This window comes from Chamaea fasciata, unplaced genomic scaffold (genome assembly GCF_029207755.1).
Source record: "Chamaea fasciata isolate MVZ Bird 193981 ecotype frontalis unplaced genomic scaffold, bChaFas1.0.hap1 SCAF_1, whole genome shotgun sequence".
Classification (NCBI taxonomy): domain Eukaryota; kingdom Metazoa; phylum Chordata; class Aves; order Passeriformes; family Sylviidae; genus Chamaea; species Chamaea fasciata.
In genome coordinates this window covers 79,898,256-79,922,360 of record NW_027094086.1, presented here as the reverse complement: position 1 = coordinate 79,922,360, position 24,105 = coordinate 79,898,256, and the positions used below count along the sequence as shown (strand labels likewise).

Genomic DNA, 24,105 nt, shown 5'->3' with positions numbered 1-24,105 from the left:
GACTCATCTCTTGATAAGTCTCTGTCATGCAATCCCTGGTGTTGGCTCACCATGTGTGTGACCCTAAGCACATCTCAGGATTAAATGTGTGCCAAGGACATCTGGGTAAAAGTAATAGAATTTTAAGAAAACTCATGTCTCCCCTTCATCTCTTTAAATGTTTGTTGTCATCTCATTCCTTTAACGTAAAATCCACCCCACACACTAGCACTCTATTGCAGTCTAGCTTCAGAAACTTCAGAAAAACAACAAGGAGACATGAAAACAAATTTTCCCCTCCAGCCCCAACAGACAATCAAATGATTAAAAATAATGCCAAATAAAAGTGTTGAATGACAGAAAATGACCCTCAGTATCAAACATTTACAAGATAATATCATAGTGCCATAAAAATACTCACCAACTATACCATATTTCCAGTATTTTAGACTCATGACTTCACTGGCATTTGGATGATTATTGCAGAGAAGGAAAAAATTCACTGTAAAAGAGAACATAGTACATGACTTCAGACTGCATCATTGTAGTTTCTTGTTTGGGGTCACAGAATTCCTCAGCTGCCCTAACATGCTGTCATGATCTTTCTCCAGGTAAACAGACCAGAATGCCAGCACAAGCAGAAACAAAAGGCTTAAGTTCTTCTTGCACCACTGTGCTAACCAATACATTTCATTTGAAAATAGTGCAAAAGGTAAGAAATCAATTTCTCTTTAAGCTCAAAATATTTTGAAGTCTATATAAGGACACCTGTATTGGAGTGCACAGAAAGAAAAAAAAAATAATCAATGTAAATCACTATGCAGAATTTTCCTTTTGCTTTCTCTCACTATAGGGTTAAACAAAAGTAGACAGAAAAGGGCTGCAGATATTGCCCAAGAGGTCAAGGGGAAATTACCTCAAGCAGCAGCAAGAGAGGTCCAGACTAGACATCAGGAAGAATTCCTTCACTGGAATGTTGGTTAAGCATTGGAACAGATTGTCCAGGGAAGTGGTGGAGTCACCAACCCTGGAGGTGCTCAAGAGGTGACTGGCCATGGCACTTGGTGCTGCGGTTTAGTCAGCAAAGTGGTGTTTGCTCAAAGGTTGGGCTCAAAGGTTGGACTCAAAAGTCTTTGAGGCTTTTCCAACTTTAATGATTTTATGATTCTATGAAGGGAGGAGGGCTAGGGAGGGAAATGTCATCATTTATTCATGACTTTGCAAAATAGCTCAAAGTTGATGTTCTGACTTAAATATCAGTATCTAAAGTTCAACATTTTCAGTCTTTGTGCCTATAACACCATGCTCATATTCTGAAAAACAAAAGCTAACATTATTCATTCAGTAGGCAAAAACTAGAAAAAGTTTACCAGAGAAATTTTTCCTTGTTTTTCCATCAGATAAAGCAGAGGACCTGAAGCATTTTGTAAGACTTGTGTCCTGTACCACAATACAGCCAAAGTAATTTAGTTCTCTCTAAATAAAAGTGACTCTATACATTTAATAGATTTCGGGTCGATCTGATTTGGAGCAAAAGGTTACCATGTTCTTCTGACTGGAAAGCTGAACTCTCGTTTTTGCTTCACTAGAAACTTGCTCAAAGGATATAGTTCAATTGAACTGAACCAAAGAGTTATGATCATGCATACTGCAGGCACACTCCCTGATAGTAATACAGAGGTGATATGAAACTGTTTCTTCTACAACTTTGACCTTAATATTGTGCAATAACATTCTGAATGTCTATAAATCTCAAAAATTCATTACCATTCATACAAGACCTTCACATGGATTTTGAATTATTCAGTGTCTTTTAATATTAACTCATGTTTTTAATTAAGATATGCACGATATATGAAATTTCACTAAGTGTCTTTCAAGGAGCTTTGATGATAATAAAAAATGAGAAGTGGAAAGTATTTGCTTTTAATAACTCCAAAATTATATTATTCTGGGATATTTTTCTAATGCTTTGTTCGTTTTGTGGGGGAGGGAAGGAAAAAGGTTTTTTAGCATTGTTAATTAAGATGAAGATTCTCATTAACTATAGCAAATGTTAAATGGCCCACGGGAGTGGATAAATAATAGACTTACTAATAAACTGTAGTATATCGAAGCTGAGGAAAATAACTTTAACAATGCTTTTGCAAATTTACTAATTGCAGTAGCTTTCAGCATTGCCAGCTCAAGATGCAAAGGACTTAAACTATACTTGTACTGTTTTCAGAAGTGCTTCACAATAACTAAACTATTTTTGAATCAAAGTGGTTCAACCTGTTTATTAAAATAAAAATAGGCAAAATAGTTGTTAAAATATTGTGGACACCTGGTGACTATATATATTCTATAACTGAAATAGTGTTTCCTAAAAGGACAGTACTTCTCAAATTGAAATACATTAATACATTATATTTTATTCTAATTAAATGTTTGGTTAGTAAGTACATTACTCTTGCATGAAGACGATTTTGCTATTATGAAAGTTATCATGTGGGAAACCGTGGCACTTATGACTAGTTCTAGTTCAGACTGACAGCTCTATAAAAAGTCAGTGTTAGGCATGGATCTCCTTTACACAAAAAAGTAAAGGATAGTACATGTTTCATAGCTCTCTTCTGAAATGTAAAAATATACAATTATTGTGGGCTTATCTGGTAGGCAGCTGAGCCTCACACAGCCACTTGCTCAGGCCCTCTGCCTGAAATGGGAAGGGGGAGAGAATCATAAGGGCAAAAGTGAGAAAAAATGTGGGTTGAGATAAAGACAGTTTCATGGGGAAAGCAAATATTGTGCATGCAAGCAAAGCAAAACAAGGAAGCCATTCACCACTTCCCATCATCAGGCAAGTCTTCAGCAATCTCAGGGAAAAAGAGCTTCCTCATGGGTAGTGGCTGATTTGGAAGACAGACATCCTAATTTCAAATGTACCCACTTCCCACTTCTTGTACCCAGGTTTCATTGCTGTCCGTGTTGCCATATGGTCTGGAAAGTCCCTTGGGGCAGTTAGGGTCAGCGGTTCCCTCTGTGCTTCCTCCCAAACTTTTGTGTACTCCTCAGCCTAATCACTGCCAGAAGAGTTCTTGACACTGTGTAAGCACTATTCAGCAACCACAAAAATATTCCTGTCTTATCATCACTGTCTTGGTCACAAATGCCATACAGCACCCTATGAGCTTCTGTCAAGAAAATTAACCTCATGTCAGCCAAAACCAGTCAAACTATTAAAAAATAATTTAGCTGAAAAGTTGTCCAAGTTCCAACAGGTTGAAGAACTCAGAAAATAGTAGAATCAAGGATAACAGTATAATTTAGTTTGAAAATATCTCTGTGGGGATTGTCTGGTTTAACCCCAATGCTGAGTCAGCTCAGTGTTAGATCAGGTTCCTTCAAGTTTTATCTAGGATAGTTTTGAAAACTCCAGACAAGAGTTTTCAGAGTCTCCTTCACAAACTTGATGCAGTGCTTACCACTCTCATCATGAACACTATTTCAGCATATGGATAAATGGATGGATTTTCTAGATGAATTTTCCTTTTTCACAGCTTGTGACTTTAGCCTCTTGGCTACGGCTTTTTACCCTGGGAAGAAGAGGCCTTTCTATAACTCACCATTATGAAGTTTAAACCAATAAGACCCCTGACATCCTTCTCATCCCCAGGCTAAAAAAGTTCACATCACTCACTCTTTCCTCATGTATCATGTTTTCCAGGCCTTTAACCACTTACTTTAGAGTTACTCTATGACTCTTTCCAAATTTGTCAATACCCCTCCGGTTCTGGCAGAGTACCAGATGTCCACTTACATTTCTTTCCTTCCTTCTGCCTTCCTGTCTTCCTTCCTACCTTTTAACTATGCATTAATTGTTTATGTCTGGTTGAGAGTACAGGAACAAGCTTTTCTTCATATGAAGCTTACTGTCAGGGTGATGGAAAAACAGAGGGATAAAAATTCCTTTTTTACTTATTTTCCTTTTGTTGTTTTGAAACACAATCATCCATAATCATCAGATAGATAACCTGCCTTTTTCAGCATTCTATTACCAAATTAATAACCCAGCTGTGTCTCCCCATGTCTCTTCCCCAGAACTTTAAAATAACATCTGTTGCTACAAACCTTTGGACGTCTACCCACAAGATAAATAAGAAAGAGCATAAAGTGTAGAGATATTTTTATTCTTTCCCTTTTTATATGATTAAAGCTGTCTTAAACACTGTCTTCTCCAAACATTAATGATTTTTCAGGATTTTTTGCCTTTGATTCTTCTCAAACTTTTCCTACATTGAGTAAGAACTATCAAAATGTCATTAATCTACTGGTCCTTTGGTAGTTCTGTTTGTGTGTTACATTTTCAGGATCAAGAAGGCATTAACAATCACGAACAGAGACACTATGGAAATAATTACCCACTCAGAACTGTCTGTGGCTCTCAAGTATACAAATGTTCCTTTAACTTGTTATGAAACCCTCCTGAAGGATCACTCCATTCTCTTGTAGTTGATAGATCTGGAAGACTCAAATGAAAACTGTTGAACACACGTATTAACAATATTTCATTTAGTTGTATATTTGAGTATAATCTTTAACAGCTAAGGAACTAAGAAAAGCTTAAGAATGCTGATGAAATCTAAGCTGGAATTTTGATGAAACGTCTGAAATAGTATTTCCAAGAGCACATGACATTGGTCTACTACCACTTCCATTACATGGATAAATTCTTTTAGCTCATCATTAATAGGGAAAAGAGATTGGCACATTGTTGATAGTTTTTAGGTAATGTCACTTTTCATTAAATATTTAACACTGTGCAAATAGTCTGACTGTTTACCCACAGCATTGTTATGTTAAAAAAAAATGCTTTAAAGATATGTCAAAAATAGTTTAAAAACTATGGAAGGGGACATCAGAACTGGCTTATAAGCATTTTGTTAAAATAAGTTTTCTTCAATACTAGGATATTTCTTTAATGTATATTCCTTGAGGAATTCTATGTGTATTGGAAAATTACCAGAAGGAGTAAAATAATTTAAAGTAACTAGTTTGGGATTTTTCCAAGGGGAAAAAAAAAAAAAAAAAAAAAAAAAAAATGGCCACCACCTCCCACCTCTTAGGCCACTAGCTGACTCTCTACTGCTCTCTATATCCTCTACAATCCTGGTAAAAATCTTTGGGTCAACAGGGAAGACTTGGTAGACAAAGAGTGTTTCTCCTTATAAATTGATAGATGGCTACTTTCCCACCATACTAAGTGGTAGAGTAGTCTTAATTGAAGTTACCAGTTAAAAACAGTCATAAACTTAACTGCACACACTTTTGGATACCCTGAAGCAGGAACCTTATCAGTCACTATTTTGAGAAATAAAAAAAAAATAACAAACATTGGTTTAAGACCATGACCTCCATTAAAGGGCATATCTGTTTCCCGTAAATCAATCAGACACACCTGCATTTCAAATGTATGACTGTACCTCAGTGAGGCAGTAAAGAGAAACACACATGTAAGGAAAGCACACGGCTAAATACATTCTTGAAATGGATCTTTGTATTGGATAATCTCTCAAGGACCTATAATAACAAATGCCTTATTTAATTTTTACATTTTTAGAAATAAAACATCACTTCATAAAATTAGTTTGCCTCTGCTGCTTTAGTTGTCATTTGACTTTGTTGATTGCTTTTTATTTTTAGTGAAAGGGGATGTAGAAACAGGATGAACATGTAAAGCCCAGTCATACGTGTGGATACCCACATAATGAGTCATGCTGCATCATAATATTTAACCAGTGAGTATAGCAGGATTCAAATTTGCAGCAACTCATCAGCCAGGGAAAAACAGAAACAAACCAGAAAGCCAAAGACAAAACAACTAGACACATTTCTTGGCATAATGTAAATTAAAAATTACCAATCGATTTGAAACTATCATCTCAAACAGGTATCTGTAAGCCCTGTCCTGTTGGTAAGCTACATTACAACTAGTTTAATTGCATCTGTGTGCTAACATCATATCTACATCTAAATGGGATGACTGCAGTTGAATCAACAGCTGTCTCATCTTTTCCATTGAACCTGGTCTATTTAATTTTTTTTTTAATTGGGAAGAAACTCTGATCCACAAACCTCTAGCTTTGTCTGCCCAGTCAATGTGTTTTCAGCATGGGATCTTAAACAGACACTCAGGTCTGTCCTAGCCCTTTTTCTTAGCTCCAAACCCATATACATCAGCAGCCACTGACATCCTGCATAAATAAGATTCACTTAGTTCCCTTTGTGACAAGACAGGTAAATTGTAAAATATTGTGTGTTGCTGCCTCTTGAAGCGGCAAAGAAAACAATCAATGTAAGCTAAGTTGAAGAAGCACCTGTTGTGTGTGTTTTGAGTGGTCTTTTCCAGGTAATTAATTTACTTGCCCAAAATGTAAATATCTGGAAGGGTAAGCATATCAGCATATAAATACACTTGCAGTTCTTACAGCTGCTTTTTCTGTCAAATGTTGAAACATGTTGAGGCACATTCTCAGCCGGTGTAAACTCTATCTACTTTACTGACTTCAACTGATAGTTTTCCCATTTAATATGTAGCTAATTTGGTTTTCCTTACATAGACTGTAAGCCAGAATAGAGAAACACAAATGCATGCATATCCCTCTAAATAGGAATAGAAGCTGAGGAATTTATTGAACCTATATCTTTATTACCTTTCTCTAACAGTATATGGACACTAAGTGTCAGGGAGCGTGCATAGCTCTGTGTATCCCCTTAGCTCTGTGTATCACAGAGCATTCTGTGAAAGTGGAACACCAAGAGACTTGGTAGGTCACATACTCCACCCTCCTGTCAAGACAAGAGCTGTGATAAGTACAAATTTCCAAGCAGTTTTTTATCTAACAGGATAAAAATTGGCAGTGATGGAAGCTCAAATGTGCCAAAGGAAATCTAGGGAAGTGACTAATGTATCAGTAAAACAACAAGAACACTGTAAGTGGAGGCTTTACTGTGAAATTAGTGTAAGAACAATACACTGACCAGAGGCCTATCAATCAAGGTGCAAATTAATCCATAATTTAATGACACTGAATGCAGTGGAAAACAGCAGGGGATTGCATCTGTATCTTCCAGGTATAAATTTCATTTAAACACAACAAAACCAGACAACCAACCAAAATCCACGGTAAGGTGATGCTGTCATACTTAACATTTCATTTTCAGAATATCAGTTTATTTTGTTTCTCCAATATTCAAATCTATGTAGGCAATTTAAAGCATCCCCTCATGTCAGTCCACAGGGACACCTGCATGTCTTGCAAAGGCCATTCCCCTCCAAGAGTTGGGCTACCAGGGCTCAGGGATAGGGCGTCCCTGGCCCATGGCCCCAGCAACTACTCTTGGACAAGGCTCTGCTACAGAGGCTTTCCTACGGCCTGACTGGAGCTTTCCCACAGCCCTGGTGCCCTGGTCTGCCCTGCTCCTGTCTGGGGCAGCGGGTTGGGCCCAGCCTGCCAGGCTCTACCATCACCCCCCATAGGAACCCTGCTGGTGCCCAGCCCCCAGGGGCTGCTGATCCCCACAGTGCCCAGAGACACCACTGTCAATAAACCACAGAGCTGTGTTTTCAGATTGCAGAGCTCCCCATTGAGTTACATGTACTACAACAGCAGTGTTTGCCTTGCAATTAAAATGAAACAAATACAGACTAAGGAAAGCAAAAGCAAAGTCCCAGGGGAGCAAATGAAAGCAAACTTAAATAACCTTTAATACCAGCTTTTGGGTAAAGAGCATTTCAATTTGTTTTGCATTTCATCTCTCCGAAATTCTATGAGAACCTATCCCAAACACAAAAGAAAGAGTCACAGTCTTTTCAGCCCCAGATTCAAGTGGAAAAAAATCTCTTTGAAAGAGCTTTTTGATATTTGATAATTTATTTCTCAACTACCATCTTCACTCTTGTTCTTTCCCTGCTACTGTCGTGCTACAAATATTTTGCTTACACAAAGTTGTCTGTATAAGGAAATTTTAAAATTATGTTTTCATTAGTTTTATACGGAACAATCAAATTTTCTTTCACCATTGGTAAGGTTCAGGAAGAAGCAATGGTATAGATTTAGATAAGAGTGTCTGTTCAGCACACAGCTATCAGTTTGCAGCATAACAGAATAACAGTTTGCAGGAGCATGTCATCAACAAGATGCTCCAGGTTAGAACAAGTTAGACTCAAAAGTTCCCATCAGCAGTTGAAAAGCTTTTATCAGAAATGCTGACTTGAAGGAAGATGCTGAAGAGGGCTTATATGAGATATCCTTAGGAGCTGATTATTTCTTCCTCTTCTGTACGTGATTTACATCATTAAAATCATTAATAGGGTCTTTTCAGTATCTGTAATCCATCCTTCCTTGGTCTCTCCTGCTGACTAGATAATTCAGACTTTCCATGCTCTTCATAAACAAATTTCTAAAAGCTACCCCAATGGGGAATTTTCTGATCACTAACTTGCCCACTGTCTTTGAAGCTACCAGTAGGGCTCTAAATAAGATGAAGCACAGTGGTGCTGTGGCCTTGGATTTTTTTCTTTTTCCCCTCTATCTTGCTGGTAAGAACAACCCTTTGTTGTTCAAAGGAGGTGAAATCTACATTTACTGCCTTTCAGGAAACTGCCTCACCTACCAGATTCCAGGTTCTTTCATTATTGTTGTCCCACTTGTTTTTATCCACTTTTTCACAATAGAATTAAATACTCTTTAGACAGAGAATGGATATTTTTATAGCAGGAATGTCTTTGCAGATGAATGAATGGATACTTGCATGTCTTGTGACAGTTTTGACGTTCCATATAACTGTAATAAGTTGAGTTTTCTCTCTGCAGTTAAACTGTATAACAGCTTCAGCCTACTCATGAATTTGCCATATTGAAACAAACACCTGCTGTACATATGACACATCAGGAGAACTCTGTTGTTAATCTCATGTCTCAAAGTTCATTATGGGATGAGTTATCTATTTTTTTCACAGCATATGATAAATGAAGTGAACTACATGCAACACTAGTGCAAAACAACCTTAAATTACATATAATCATAATAACAATAAAATTAAAAATTATACTACTAATAAATATTATTATTAATAACTATCATTAGTAGTTGTAATTGCATACTTCATCCTTGCTTCTAAACCTGAGGGACCTGTATTAAAGTGCATTACTTTATAGAAGAAAAACATAAGAAAATAGAAGGCAAATATAGGGCTTTGTTAGTAGAGTGATTAATTTACTCTCTAGCTTTACTGCCTGTTCCCTAAGGTACCTCACAAAATGGAAAATTTTCAAACTTAGCAAATTAGGAAAAGTATAAAAATCTACTGTAGAGAATATTCCAGCAAGGACTACTTTGCTGCCTACCAATCATCATGTGCAAAATCACAGATGAAGAAAGCATTGAAATTGCCAGCTATTTATTATTACCTTCGTTTTTAAAACAAAATAATTATCTTGAAAACTTGTGCAAATATGCAAACCAGCCTGTAGGGTTGACTGTGGTCTTTCAGTTTCCTGTGAGTGTATAGTCATGCACAATGAGAATCAGATTATCATGAATCCCAGCTATGCCCAAAGGAGTGTTCAGTGCTGGGAGAAAATAAAACGAATTTTCTATTCCTCATCATTGTCATCCCACACGGTGTCAAGTCTTTGAAAGCAAAAGCTAAAACTCCACCCACATAATTAGCTAGAACGAACTGATGAAAGAATTAAATATAAAGTGTTCTGCTCAAAGACATGATCATCAATCTGTTGTTCATTCCATCACCACTGATCTGAAAATGCAGGAAGATAGGCAAAATATTCCATTCTCCCGCAAAGCCCTTAAGGGGAAAGAATGGTCTCAAACTCTTCATAATCCTTTTTTTTTTTTTTTTTTTTAATTTCTTTTTAGTTTATTTTTGATCTGGTTATCTTAGCTTGATTACTGCAGTTCCAATTACACTATACAAAAATATAGGAACTTCTAAGGCTTAATGAAATTGTTTTGAGAAACAAAATAAAGCATTTAACCAATCATTTAAGATGTGCTGACCGTTCATATGGTAAACAATTTTAAGTGTCTAAATATCCAGTTTATGCTCTGGTTCCTGACATCCAATATTAGAAACTTTTTGATTGGATTCCTGGCTTACAAAACTTGTTTCTTGTTTCTCTTGATAAAGTAAAACTATTAGTTCAGAAACACAGTTAAATGTTGAGGTTTAACCTCTGCCCAGTTTTATTCAATGTGCCGTTTTCCATTTTGTGAGAATTTCACCTCTCTGCTTTAACTTCTCAGGCTAAAATTTCAGACATAAACTGTTGAAACAGAAGGTGAATGTGAATAGAAGTTTTAGCTTTAAGTGTAAATTTTTCATAATTTTGCCTCACTCATGTCGAATATAACGAGACTGGACCAGATTCTGTTCACTGTTTGATCAATAAAGCTAAACCAGTGAATTCCAAAGACTGAAGAAAGGTACTTGGAGGTACATTTTGCCCCTAAATGCCTCTGTAGCTAATCTGTCAGTGGAAACCTGCATAATTTTCCAATAAATATGCAAGATGAGCAGTACTGGATGGATGAATTAGAAAAACAGAAGTGCCACACTCTACAATCAGCTTGTTTTCATCTGCTACACACCTGTAGCAAGAATATTTATAATGTAGGTGGTGTAATTGGTGAAAAAAAATCAGTAGTTAATTTCTGATCCTGAAAACATCTTTTCACTTTTCAGGGTATATATTCAGTTTCTAGAAGTTTGTAGTTATTTTAGCATGAGATATTTATCTTCCCTTTCAAATAAAAAGTATTAAAAAGCTAAAAAAAAAAAAAAAAAAAAAAAAAAAAAAGATTACATTTCACAAGATGAAGCTCATAACTCATGCTTCTGGGGAAAGGTACCTGAGATCATACCAAGCACATCTGTATAAACATACACTAATTGCCTCTGTAGACTGTGTGAGGACACAGGGTGCTTAATTCCTAATAGTAAATTTTAGACTGGAATCTGATGGACAGATTCTACCACATGTGTTTCAACTTCTGTACTATTTTCTGGTGTCCATAGAAATACGAGAATATTTTTCTTTTCCAGACTCCATAAAGATTTCCTATTGCCTCTCAGAGAACCAAGTTTGTCTCCTTATTTCTCTCTCTCTTTACAATGAATAAATGAAAATCTTAGAACTTACCAGAACATTCCACAGAAATAGCTGACAACCTCAGTTACCCCTCAGGTCTGTCACGTATTTCCACCATTGCAACACTAATTCTACTTTCAGGAAGAAAAAAACACCACAAAAAAAATTCTGAAATTAGGAAGACACACGAATTACAGTCCAGAAAAACACTTAGAGAGAGGATAACTATTCGTACATTTTCTTAGTTCCCTCTATGAACTTGACAGAGGATGTTTGTTTCCTTGTCAGGACAAAGCTCAGAACTATGCAGAGCAGAGACTGGGCTGCAGCAAGGAATCAGCTTGATTTTCCATTGTTAAGATATTGTGGTGACAGGCATTCTGTAAAATCCCATTTAAAGAAATTCAAGGAAAATAGAATAGATGATTACTCTGAGTAGGAATATACTGTACCTCATCCTGGACTTCCATTTGGCAGGTACTCTCAACAGAGCAGTCCACAGATTACTTTCTTTAGCAATCTAGCAGAGTTCAATAGGTTATTTAGCATGACGTTTTTCTCAGTTATTTTGCTTAGGGAAAGATCCTAGCCATCCAATTTTGGCAAACAAAGGATCCTTTTTCATTTAAAAAAAAAAATTAGAAGTCCATCAGTCCAGCCTAAATAGGAACACAATTCCTTTGATATAAGTACCAAAACAACAATGCTGAAAATACATCAAAAACTTTTGACTGCTCAGCTCTATCAAATGCTGTCCCAGAAGAGAGATATTTGGTAAAGAGTCTCCTTGAGGTTACACCAGTGGATTTTAATTTAAAATGTAATGAAATAATGTTCTATCAAATTATGTTGGACTGAAACTTACAGTATGTGCCAATTATAAAAAGTTAATTGCAATTTCAAAATTAAATCAAAGTATATTGAATTATATTGACAAAAAACACAAATATAGCTTCTTGTTTATGACTTTTATAATTACAATTATAATTAATTTTTATAGAGGAATCAATAGCCTGTTGAAGAATTCAGAAAAATTAAAGCTATTAGAGATATTTTGAATCATGTAAGTAAAATTGTGATGGCATCAGCTCATCCAAGGAATTTATTAGCACTCAAGATAGAAGGTCCATTGTAGATACACTAAGAGTTTGCTTTGGAGGTTATGTAATTATACAATGGTTTGGTTTGGAAGGAATTTTTGACTATTATCTATTATAGTTCCAACCTCACGGCCATGAGCAGGGACATCTTCCACCAGTTCAGGTTAGTCAAAACCCTGTACAACCTGGCCTTGAACACTTTCAAGGGCTGGGTTCCCACAGTTTCTCTGGGCAACATCTGCCACTGTCTGACAACCCTCAGAGTGAAGAATTTCTTTCTAAACCAATCTTCTTTCAATTTAAAGGCATTCCCATTTGTCCTCTACAGACCCTTGTAAAAAGTCCCTCCAACTTTCTTGTAGCCTCCCTTCAGGTGCTGTATGGTGACCTCAGGCCCTTCTCCAGGCTGAACAATCACATCTGTTTCGGCCTTTCCTCATAAGAAAGGTACTGTATCCCTCTAATCACCTTCACAGCCCTTCCCTGGACTCACTCCAACAAGTCCATTTATTTCCTGGGCTGGAGACCCAAGTGCTGGAAGCAGTACTCCAGGTGGGATATCACAAGAGTAGTTTAAAAGGACAGAGCCACCTCCCTTGACTTGCTGACTACTCGCCTTTTCATGCAGCCCAGAATACAATTGGCTTTCTGAGTTTACTGCAAGTGTGCATTACTTGCCCATGTTCAGCTTCTTGCCCACCAGCACTCCTTCTGTTAGAGACTGCTCTAAATTCATTCTCTATCCAGCCTGATTTGTGATTGGGATTGCCATGACCCAAGTGAAGAACTTTGCATTTGGCTTTGTTGGACTTCATGAGTCTCACACAACCGCACCTCACCAGCCTACCGTCCCTCTGAAAACACCCCTTCCCTCCAGCTGTTGACATCACCACACAGCTTGGTGTCAACAGTGAACTTGCTGAGCATTCCTTTAATCCCACTGTTCATGTCACTGACAAAGTTGTTGAACAACACAGGTCTGGTGTCATGTTTCCTTTTTTCAGTATGTGGGAACTTCACTGGACTCCCACAGCTTCTCACAGACTCCCCATATAATACCAGCTGTTCCTTCTCTCCCTTTAATCCATAAACTCTCAGTCAGCTCCTCATCAGCCCTCAGGTGGATGTCCCTGGATTCCAACTGCTCATTGACAAGGAAGTTGATAACCCCAACCATATTTCCTGACTGTTCTTCCTGAAGAACCTGTATTCATGAAGCACTCAAGTCACAGGAACCATCCCTCCACATCTTCATGATACCAATAAGATCATAGTCCCACAGATGAACTCTTCTGGATTATTCTCCATGTTTTTAAGTTTAAAACCCTCTTCATTGGCTTGACAGGCTGGAATGAAGAAGCACTTCCCCTCCTCTTACTGATGGACCCCATCAGCCCCCAGTAGAACATGTTTCCCAAAGTGAGTTCCACGGTCTAAGTAGCTGAACCCCCGCCTTGTGACACCAGTCCATTAAGTATCTGTTCATTCTCCAGGTTCGGCTGTCCCTTTCAAGCCTTTTTTAATTTTTCTTTGACCAGGAGGATTGATGAAAATCTACCAGCACTCTGAAAATACAGACCCTCATCACCATTCCCACGGTTCTGCAACCCGTCTTGATACTCCTGGAATACGCCTACTATGCAAGGTGGTATAAATAGAATTAACGCTAGCCCAGACAAAGCCAGTAAATTACTGTAGTGCAAAAGAAATTACTTAAACATCGTAAATATATTGTTGAGTACATTTCTTCTGCTTTTCATGGGGGATAAAATTCTTCTCCAGAAAATTCTTTCATAATTATATCGTACAAATTTAACTTACAGTCTTCCTTCCTCTCATTTAATTCTATACCCCAAATGTTCCTCCTCAGTTAGGATACATATAAATTGTGAAGTATGGCTATAAGTTTCAGATACTTTAGCATTAAAGACACCTCTTTGCTTATCAGTCATCACCTTTGCATTAACCCCATGGCTCTGTCAGATAGATGCATGGTAGGGCATCTGTCCTGCTGTGGTGTTAATCAGATGGGAAGGATACTGCTGAGGGTTGTGGTAATTACAGTGGGATAGCTCATCTTTTCCTGAACTTTCCCCATGCCTTCATTTTTCTTAATAGCAACTGAGATACTAATAAAAACAAATGTTAATTATGTCAGCTTATCATGTCCCTCTTCCTTGACAAGTTAGTTTAATGGTAACTATCAATGTGCAAGAATTCCACAGGCTACTATTCCAGTTCAGCCATTCCCTCTTTTCCTTGACATAACTACGTTGAATATTTTTTGATGATAACATAAAGGTGAAAACAAGTACAAATTTTTCACATGTATCTTTGCTGATACTGAGGGTTTCTTTACTGAGAACTTACTGTGTCTTTTACAAACTCTCATATGGTATTTATTATTTCTTAATATTTTCAGAGACCAATTTAGCAGAGAGGTTTTAGGAAGCACAAGTCAGAAATTCAGATACTCACATATTGTCTTAGATCTCTACCTAGGTGAAGAAGTTGATGTGATTTGTACATCAATGAGGAAGTGAAATTTTAATCTAGGGTGGGACCAAACTAATGTAAACTATACATTCAAATATTTTCTAAAAGCTTGAAATTTAATTTTTACTTTGATTCCCTAAGTAAGCATAAATAATTCTCACTTGTATCTTATAAATAATCACTTGTGTTACAGCTCTACATTAATAATTATAAGGAATAATTAGTTATGTCTTGCTCTTATTTAATTTAAATTTCCAGGCTTTTTATTCTTACAAAACTAGAAATTTGATAATAAAAATTATTCAGTCATGTTAATTTTTCTAAATAAAATTATTGACAACATTCCACTTATTTGTTTCAGGATGTCTGTCTAGCAGTACTAAAGTAACCAAGCTTATGAGGAAAATTTAGAGAATTCAGTTCAAATATCTGAAGTAATGGCACTGAAATAATAAACACAAGATCATAAACTTTTAGCTTTATCACTCTGTGTGTTAATTCTTATGGTGAAACGGATGATATCTATAAGCAAAGAGGTATGACACTGGATTGTGACCTTTGTATGCACTTGTGAAATATTTGGTAAAAAAGGATGAACATTTTTAGAAACAAATATCCTGGATCATTATTTCACAGCTGCAGCTAAAAAAAAAAAAAAAAAAAAGAAAACCTGTAAGCATGTAAAACATATTTTGTGTTATCACATCTGGACTTTTCTTAATCACAACAGACTCCAGTGAACCTATCTGATTATTTCATCTTTCTTTTCACCTGTGCATTAGTTATACAGATTTTATCAGTTTATCTGTCAACTCTGTGTAAATATTTACCAGGGAAAACATATACCATACTGAAATGGAAGTCCATTGTAGGCAGTCTGAGTTTCCAAAATTGCAATTCAGCTGAGGAATTATCATTAAAAAAAGTGTCAAAACTATTACACCTTTTTATTGGAGGCACAATGTAATCACAGTATATTCTGGAGTATTTTCAGTTATGTGATTATAAATGTAGAAACGTATTTATATTTAATAATAAATGTAAAAACATGACACAAAATATATCCATGAATATAAAAATAACAGATTGATTTATCTTTCCAGAAACTCTAGAATTAAATTATCTCAAATTTGGTGAGTAAAGGTAACTGCATTAGGCTCTAGTCACACTTTGTCTTGCATGAGTCATGATTTTTGAATGATTCCTGAGATCACAGCTGATTGTCATGTAAACTGTCACATCTCGGAAAGGTTCAGAGTTAGCATGGATGCTGAAAACTGTGAGAATGAAGCATACAGGAAACTGAATGGATGGAAAGACAGATAGACAAGTGAAAATATATATCTTTATGTAGGAAGATAATGTATAAATGGTAGTCCTCAACACACAAAATATAAATAGATGTGCAGAACTCAGTACTTACCTACTTTTTCATTGTAACTTAACAAGTAGATTTTTTAAAAATTGTAAATGTAGAGGACAGACACCAACTCAGCTTCCAATCAAACAGATTTATATGACAGGTCAACTTTCAATCATTGCCAGATTAATTTAAAATTGCGGTCAGGCTGTTTTAATTTTTTCCTCAAATTAAGTAATATTGAAATGCACAGCTGAGCTCAGCCCACAGAAAAATGTACTTTTGCCATTGAATAAAATAATCTGAATATTCAAATCATTAATTGCAATGTCTTATAGGTCATACAGGTTTTAAAAGTCTAAAGAGTTTGAGACTTAGTGTCACTTACCAAATAATCTGAAATTCTTTGAGAGCAAATAGGATTGGGGTCCTTAATGACTTTTGAAAATGGAATTTCTTGCAAGCATTCTGATAGAATTTCTTTGACATTTTGTCAGGGTCAAATTTCATGCTTGAGGTTTAACCTTCATTACTGCACTTTCATGTCAGCAGGATACTGCTCACATAAAAGACATTATATCAGTCTAAAACTAGTATGTTGAATTAAGCATTCAGTCTCCAACTGTGTGCATTTTTCTTTTGTTCCTTGTTTTTTTAACACGGAATTTATTTGCATACCAATTGAGATATTCACATCTTCAATCTTAAGTTATTTTGCTTCAATTTTTTTTTCTTTTGTTCTATTCTTGCATGTCTGCCTTTTCCATTGACTCCAAATCTGCAGCTCTCTAGTGGCAGACTTGACCTAGAAATGGGCATGTGTTGGTGGATTAAGCTTGGCTGGAGGCCAGGTAAGACACTCTATCAGTCCACCTCAACAGGAGTGGGGAAGAAAAAAATTGACAAAAAGCTCGTGAGTCGACACAAGGACAAGGTGATTGATTATTCATCAATCATAATCATGGGAAAGCAGACTTATATTTGGGAAAATTAGTTGGATCTATTAGCAAGTGAATCAGATCAAGATAAATTTCTCAAACAAAGACAAATCTTAAAACACCTGTCTCTCACCTCTCACTTTTTCCTGAGTTCAATTTAATTCTCAGTTTTTTTTATCTATTTTCCACTAGCAGCACAGAGGGATGGAGCAATGAGTACTGTGGTCAGTTCAGGTTCTCTCTGCCACTCTACATCATCACTATTTTGCCAATCTCCACGGCAGAGTTCCTCTCATGGGAGACAGTCCTCCATAAACTTCTCCAACATAGGTCCTTGCATCAGGCTAAAGTTCTTCAGAAACTGTTCCAGCAAGGGCTTCTTCCACATGGTGAAGTTCTCCAGGAATGGACTGCAGACTGGACCTCAACACTGCTCCAGTGTCCACTGTCCATAGAATCATTTGTTCTGCCAGGGCCCTGCTCCAACACAGATTCTGCATGGGATTACAGCTTCCTTCAGGCATATCCACTTGCTTCAACATGGAGTGCTCCTTCTCCATGGTGTTCTTTGGGCTGCAGGGGCACAGCTCCCTCAGCCTGTTCCTAACCACAGTCTGCAGGGGAATCCCTGTCAGCTGGAGCTCCTCTTGCCCCTCTCTTCACAGATAGTGGTACCTGCATAAATTATCTCCCTCACATATTCTCACTCCTTTCTGCCAGCTACTGTAGGACAGTAGGTTTTTTCCCCACCTTAAATGTCACAGAAGTGCTGCCACCATTACCATTGTTTCTACTGAGTATACTTTCATGGTAATCTTGATTGGATAATTTGGACTTTACCTTGATCCCAGAGATTTCTTAAAGCTTTGTTGTTGTTATTGTTGTTTTTTTGGGGTTTTTTTGTTTTGTTTTTTCTTTTGTAGCCCATGGCAAATTAAGAAGTTGCTTCAATAATCAGAGGGAAAAACATTTTTACTTCTGGAGACCCCAGAGAAAACTGGCCAGTTAAATTTTGAAATGAAGTGTTGAGAAGATGAACAATGCATTTCTCTTAACATAGAAATAAATCCAGACAATTTGAAGAACATGATAAGCAGGAGGCAATGTAATAGGGTAGACAAAAAAAACCTCCTTGACTGAATGGAAATAATTGTTTCAGAATATAATTTGGGAGTTTAGGGACAATGCTGAAGTAGAGTATCATAGGGGAGAAAACTCCTGAGTAAACACTCTTTCCCTAATACCTTCAATGAATGGCATAACAAGAAAAGCTACCAGAGCAGTAAAAGCTCCAAAAGAACCTAAAGCCCTCCACAACATTGCTTAACACTTATGAAAGCTCCTTTAGCCTTTGTTTTGCCTATTCACAGGAGACATCGAGTTATTATACCCTGCAGCTCTTGATAATGAACTTACCCTTTAGTAGACTGGTGACACAATCTTTGATTCTTATTTGTGCTTTGAAACATTATGGTAAATCAAAAGAGGTATTTGCCTTCACTCTCTGGGTTCTTATGTCCTCTTCCTTAAACAACTATCTAGTGAGTGGAACAGAATTATTCCTTCTGTCAGATGGTCTGGTTGGTGAGTTGCAGGGATCCTCACCTGGTGAATAACAGAACGTGCTTTTCTTTGACTGATCAGTATCAGCATTGCCTAGCATTATTATAAGACAGTGATGAAACTTTGTCTTTTTATCCAAGTGGTGGTAATAGGAGTGATAAGTCTTCAGATAACAGAGAAAGCTGTAGTCTTCTAACTTTAGTGGAAGATGTATACAGTAACTGAAGACCTGGATTTACCACTAAAATAACACACATGCATTGCATAACCCTGCTGTAAGCTTAGTTTCTGTAGCACATTTCACTAATACATTTATGGAAAATTGAAGACTTACTTGTCAGTAAAATAAGTTTTGGAAAGGTCTTTCCTGGACTGATACTGAGTTTTTCTAGGATATATGAGGCTGACATACAGTAATCTGCATTGTAGCATTGGAATCCTTGCATTTTCTCCTCCTCAATTAATAGAATCCAACATATTCTGAATTGAAGTGTGCAAATGAAATATGCTCTGCAATTTCCCTTATGATTTAGATAATATCAGTAAGAGGATCTAGGTTAAGTTAACTATCATCACTAGGTTAAGTATCAACATATTTTTCATAGTAAAAAAAAAAAAAATTCACAATACGAATCTTCTGCAACTGAATTTTTTTGTTCACAACAATCAACATTTCCATCATAAAAATGGTTTCATATGAAATTTATGACCATTATATTTACTTCAGTCTCTGAAGCATATTCTGGATGAAAATATTTGCTGGTTTGTTGCTTTCTTTATTTTTTAATTAAAAAAATTATAAGCAGAAACATTTCATTTTAATTTGCTTCTAGATTTCAGAATGTTGAAAGCAGAAAAATATAATTTATTCCTAGAAATTTCTTTTTGGTTTAATTATTGGACAAAAATTCAGTGAAAAAATTTTGATCAGTCTCATTTAGTGTGAAATAGTAGTACATATAGTGATCCAAATACATTTAGGCAAGATGTGTCTCAGATCCCTAACTCACAAGGTAGGGACAAAAAACACCTTATATTCTAAAAGTAAGATGAAATTTATTGGTAAACAAATAAACAAATTAACAAATCTATTGTTGATGTTATTAACAACAATTATTAAATGCCACAATCTTGTTTAAAAATGAAAATTGGTGGGTTTTGAACAACAAAGAGTTTTTTAGACAGTCCAAATCCCCCTGCAATCAATAGTGTTTATATCTATTATTTTCTATATAATCAATTCTCTTCATGGTCCCAGTGAAAGGAAATCTTGAGCATAAGATGAATTTTTATTGTATTATGAAGATATTGTAAAGCCATGCAGACCTTTGGGAGCTTCATCATGCACAATTAAGACATGAAAATCTAGACTTTTAGAGACAAACTGAATGTCTCGCAGAAGATTTTAAGCATTACACACCTATGAATCATTTATCTTAAAGACCTACTGAATCATCCACCGTGTGAAATTTTGACTGGAGCATGGAAATACATGTTTAGTAGAAAAGAAGGTGATGTTTTACAAAACATATGCTCACATGCTACCCAAGATAATTACACTTGCATTCCTTCTTGCATTCCATCAAGAACGTTTTTCTTCTTATAAATTAAAAAAAAAAAATCTTGTTTCAAGCATCAAAAGTCCCCTGTATTTTTGAATTACAGAATGAAAGCACACTCATTCCCTGTGCTTTTTGTGTAACCTGATGTGGTGCTGGTTTCAAGAAGCCTGTAACACATTTTGAGGTACCGGGGAAAAATCAAAGGGCTTACATGTTCATATATATAGATATATAATTAAAGGTGAGAGGACAGTCAGTAAAATCCCGGTAATTTAGAACTGTACAAGATGATTTATATAATTAAATATTGTTATTACAGTAAGTATCAACAGTGTATTTATCTGTGACAAGAACAGATGAAATATTCTGCAATAAACAAAAATAATGCTTCTATGAAAATAAAGAAGTACAGCTTTTAAAAAATCTTTCCAGTAAGGTAATTTTTATAATATCTCTTTGTAATGGGGACCTTGACTAGGCCTTCACACAGCTAAATAAGAGTAATCACACACAGGGCCTCAAGTTTCCTAGAATAGCTGTTTCAGTTCTGGAAATGTATATATATTGTGTATATACATATATATATATGTGTGTGTGTGTGTGTGTGTGTGTGTGTGTGTGTGTGTGTATGTGTGTATGTATTATTTATTGTATATCATGTATTATGTATTATATATCATATCTGTTTTATAATCTGATATCCAGGTGTGACTTCTGATGATTGCTATACCAAAACACCTAGGCTCTACCTGAGACCCCTATATCATGAATTCAAAGACCTAAAAAAGCATATCCAGTCTATGAAAGCGTAGAAAGTCAGAAATTAAATTTGAACACTGGCCCCAGTCTTCTACTGTTTTAGTTTCCTCTCAGGGCCAGCTGTGAGTGAGTCTCCTATAAGACTAAATGATTAGAGTTTGGAGTGAATTATATTTTGGAAAATCTTGCTCCAAAAGGCCAGTATGCAGGACTGCATTAGTTTTCTATTCCTTCATATTATGGTCTTCTGGCACTTTTCTGGCACCCTCCCTCTTCACCATCCCTCTCACCCTCCTTTATATAATACCCTTTATTTGGGGAACATCCTCTAAAAGTTTTTTCAGGTCCATTCTATAAAATACCATTCTGAAGGACTAAAAATCATTCTTGAACTGCTTCAGACAAGTTGAAATGAAAAATATAAAGAACAGAAGGCTTCAAAACTTGCAGTATATGTGCAAATGCTACAGGAATGCCCTACAAGATCCATTGAGGACTCAGAGCTCAAGTTATCTATTAAGGAAGTGGCTGTCTGTTCTAGAAGGAATCAGGTGGATGTTAAGCTGCCTGTGCCACTTGGTCTTGGGGCCAGGGCTCTCTTTTATTCAGCCACAGAGTACTTGGATTCCTATAAATTAAAACTTTCTAGTGGTGCTGATAAAGAGAAAAACAGAAGCAGAAAATTATACTTACATATGGTAGTGATATGAAAACAAGATATTTTAAGCAATTCCAGAATCTAGTAACTTCTGAACTGTTTAATTTGAATAGGAAAACAGAAAGAACTTTTTCCTTCTTTTATTTAAAAAAAAAAAAAGCTTAGTCTAAAGAAAATCAAATTTCTGTCAACAAAAACTCCCAGCAAACATCTAATTTGGTCAGCCATGGGTGAGTGTTCTTCTGTTGCATTCAATGATAGATTTCATTTAAAAAGTACATTAAATGCACTGTATAGATTATTTTTATCCTTCTGTTGCTAAGTGTATATTTTACTTCTTTCTTTCTATTTTATACTTTTAATATGAAGAACTAGGTAGGCTCTGATGGCAAGAGTTACATTCAAAAAATCGACAGCATTCACTGATGCTGACTTGGGTCTTGCTGTGTGTTCAATATTGGGGATGGAGGGAGTGTTGCGCAGTTCTATTTGGATCTCAATGAGAAAGATACAGAAGCTGTCAAGTTTCCTCCACATCCTCTTTGAAGACTAGAGAAGATGGGTAGTTTTAGGAGTCCTTTATTGCATTGTTAAAATCAGTCTCATGAAGGCAAAGTTATTAGAGTCCACAGCAATATGCAGAAAGCCTTCTAACATAAAGTCCTGATGTCTCAAGCAGAAGCAGCAGCACCTTTATCAGTAGTAGCAGCAAGCAGCAGTGACAGCACCTGTAATCTGTGTCCCCTAAGCGTGAGTGTTTTATCAGTAGCAGCAGCAGAAGCAGCAGCAACAGTGGCATTGTGATCCATGCTAGCATCCTCAAAGCAGTGCATTTTATTCTATTTTTAACCAATCAGGTAGAAAAAAGAGTTCAGTATTGCCGTGTTAAACCTATCCTAAGCTAAGACTGATGTGCAACAATATTTGTAATTTCTTACACAAATTCTATGCATATTACTCTATCTCTTCCATCTAGGAATATTTAGCAAGGCTGCATTGTTTTTGATATGGCTAGAGTTTAACTAACTTTTCAAAAAGCAATGCAACTGAACTTTTAATTAGGTTTTAGGTCCTTTTCTTACTAACTAATTCAGTCTCTTATTTGCTTAAGGCACTTAAAAAATCTTTACTTATTTAAAACTAAACTTGCGTTTCTACCTCATGTCTGTGTGTATTTATGTATTTTAATTTCTCTGAAAGTTCTAATTCAGCCCTCACATCTTTGAGAACCCCTGGGCCTGTGTGGATTTGGCCCAGAGGGATTTTGCATCCTGACAAGAAGCAAATAGTGTAATAAAACATCTGTTTCAGAAAGAGAAAATGCCAGAAATATAAATAGTGAGTAAATCTTACTTCTCTTCAGATGTTGGGCACTTTTAGTTCACGCAGCATCAGACATCAAAGAGAGCCAGGATGGATCTTCTTATTGTGCTCTTCTCAGATCCTGCCTATGAAAAAATTCAATTTCCTCTCCATAGCTGCTTTTATCCTGTGTAAGAAAACCGTCTATCTTCTCCTGATAGGCTGGTATCTCATCTCATACCACGCAGCAGTGCAGGCAGCTGTGTGGCTTCCAGGAGACAGTTCTGCAGCAGCTCCTTGTGCAAAATAAGCCTTCTAAAAAAAGTCAAAAGCCAACATTTTTTTAAGATATGTATTTTTCAAACTGTCCTTCAAGTACAGAAATATTATTGATACTTTTAAAATTTCCTGATAATTATATATGCATGCTTGGACTTAGCAGTACTGACTTCCAGAATTATTTCATGTCTTCCTCCTGAATGTTCTGTATTTATTACCATCTAACTGCAGTAGGATTTGATATCAATGCAATAATATGTACCAGATACATCTAATTATGACTCTATTTTATCAAGCTTATGAGTGTTTCATCATTTTGAACTGCTGTGATAAAAATGGTAAGATAAAAAAACAGTGGCTATTTTGCTAATAGAACTGCTTTATAAATTTGGCTGATATTGTGAAAGTCTGGAATATTTTGCAAGATATTTCCTTGTCAAACCTGGCTTCACTCTGAAGTACACACACACAGAAACCCTACACCAATATGGGAGGATTTTATTACCGTATGAAAAAAAGCCATTCAGACTTAATGGAGCAACTCCTTCTGTCTCTGTGTAGATATTTCAGCTGTACATTTTACAGCCCTGCAATTCAAAATAAGGTAGGTCACGCTACCAAAAAGACAACCATCAGTGAATTGATGATACTTTAACTAGAATTCTTTTCAGCTCCCATTTTTGTTCTTGGAGGTTTATGTGTCCTGTTATTTCCATCAAAATAAATTCAGATGTCTTTCTTGTTACCATAATTATTGAGACTATAAGCATCCTAAAAGGAAAGTATTATTTACAAAGTGTTGCAATGTAGAGGAAACACCAGGTCTTACAACAAAACCATTTTCAGTCTAATTAGACACAGTAGGTGAGACAAACATGCAAAATATTCACTGAATTGTGTTTAGCCACAGAGATTGTCAAGTAAATGTTTGATTTACTGATATCCATCTTTTCT

At 36.2% G+C, this 24,105-nt stretch overlaps 1 long non-coding RNA gene across 1 annotated transcript; it reads right to left on the bottom strand.

Annotated features, from left to right (window-relative positions):
• Nucleotides 1–23,011, bottom strand: LOC136302697 (uncharacterized). Its single transcript, XR_010724116.1, has 3 exons — nucleotides 22,924–23,011; nucleotides 401–481; nucleotides 1–101 (listed from the first exon to the last, which is right to left on the bottom strand). It is a non-coding gene; the product is annotated as an uncharacterized lncRNA (long non-coding RNA).
• Between the last annotated feature and the right edge of the window lie 1,094 nt (nucleotides 23,012–24,105).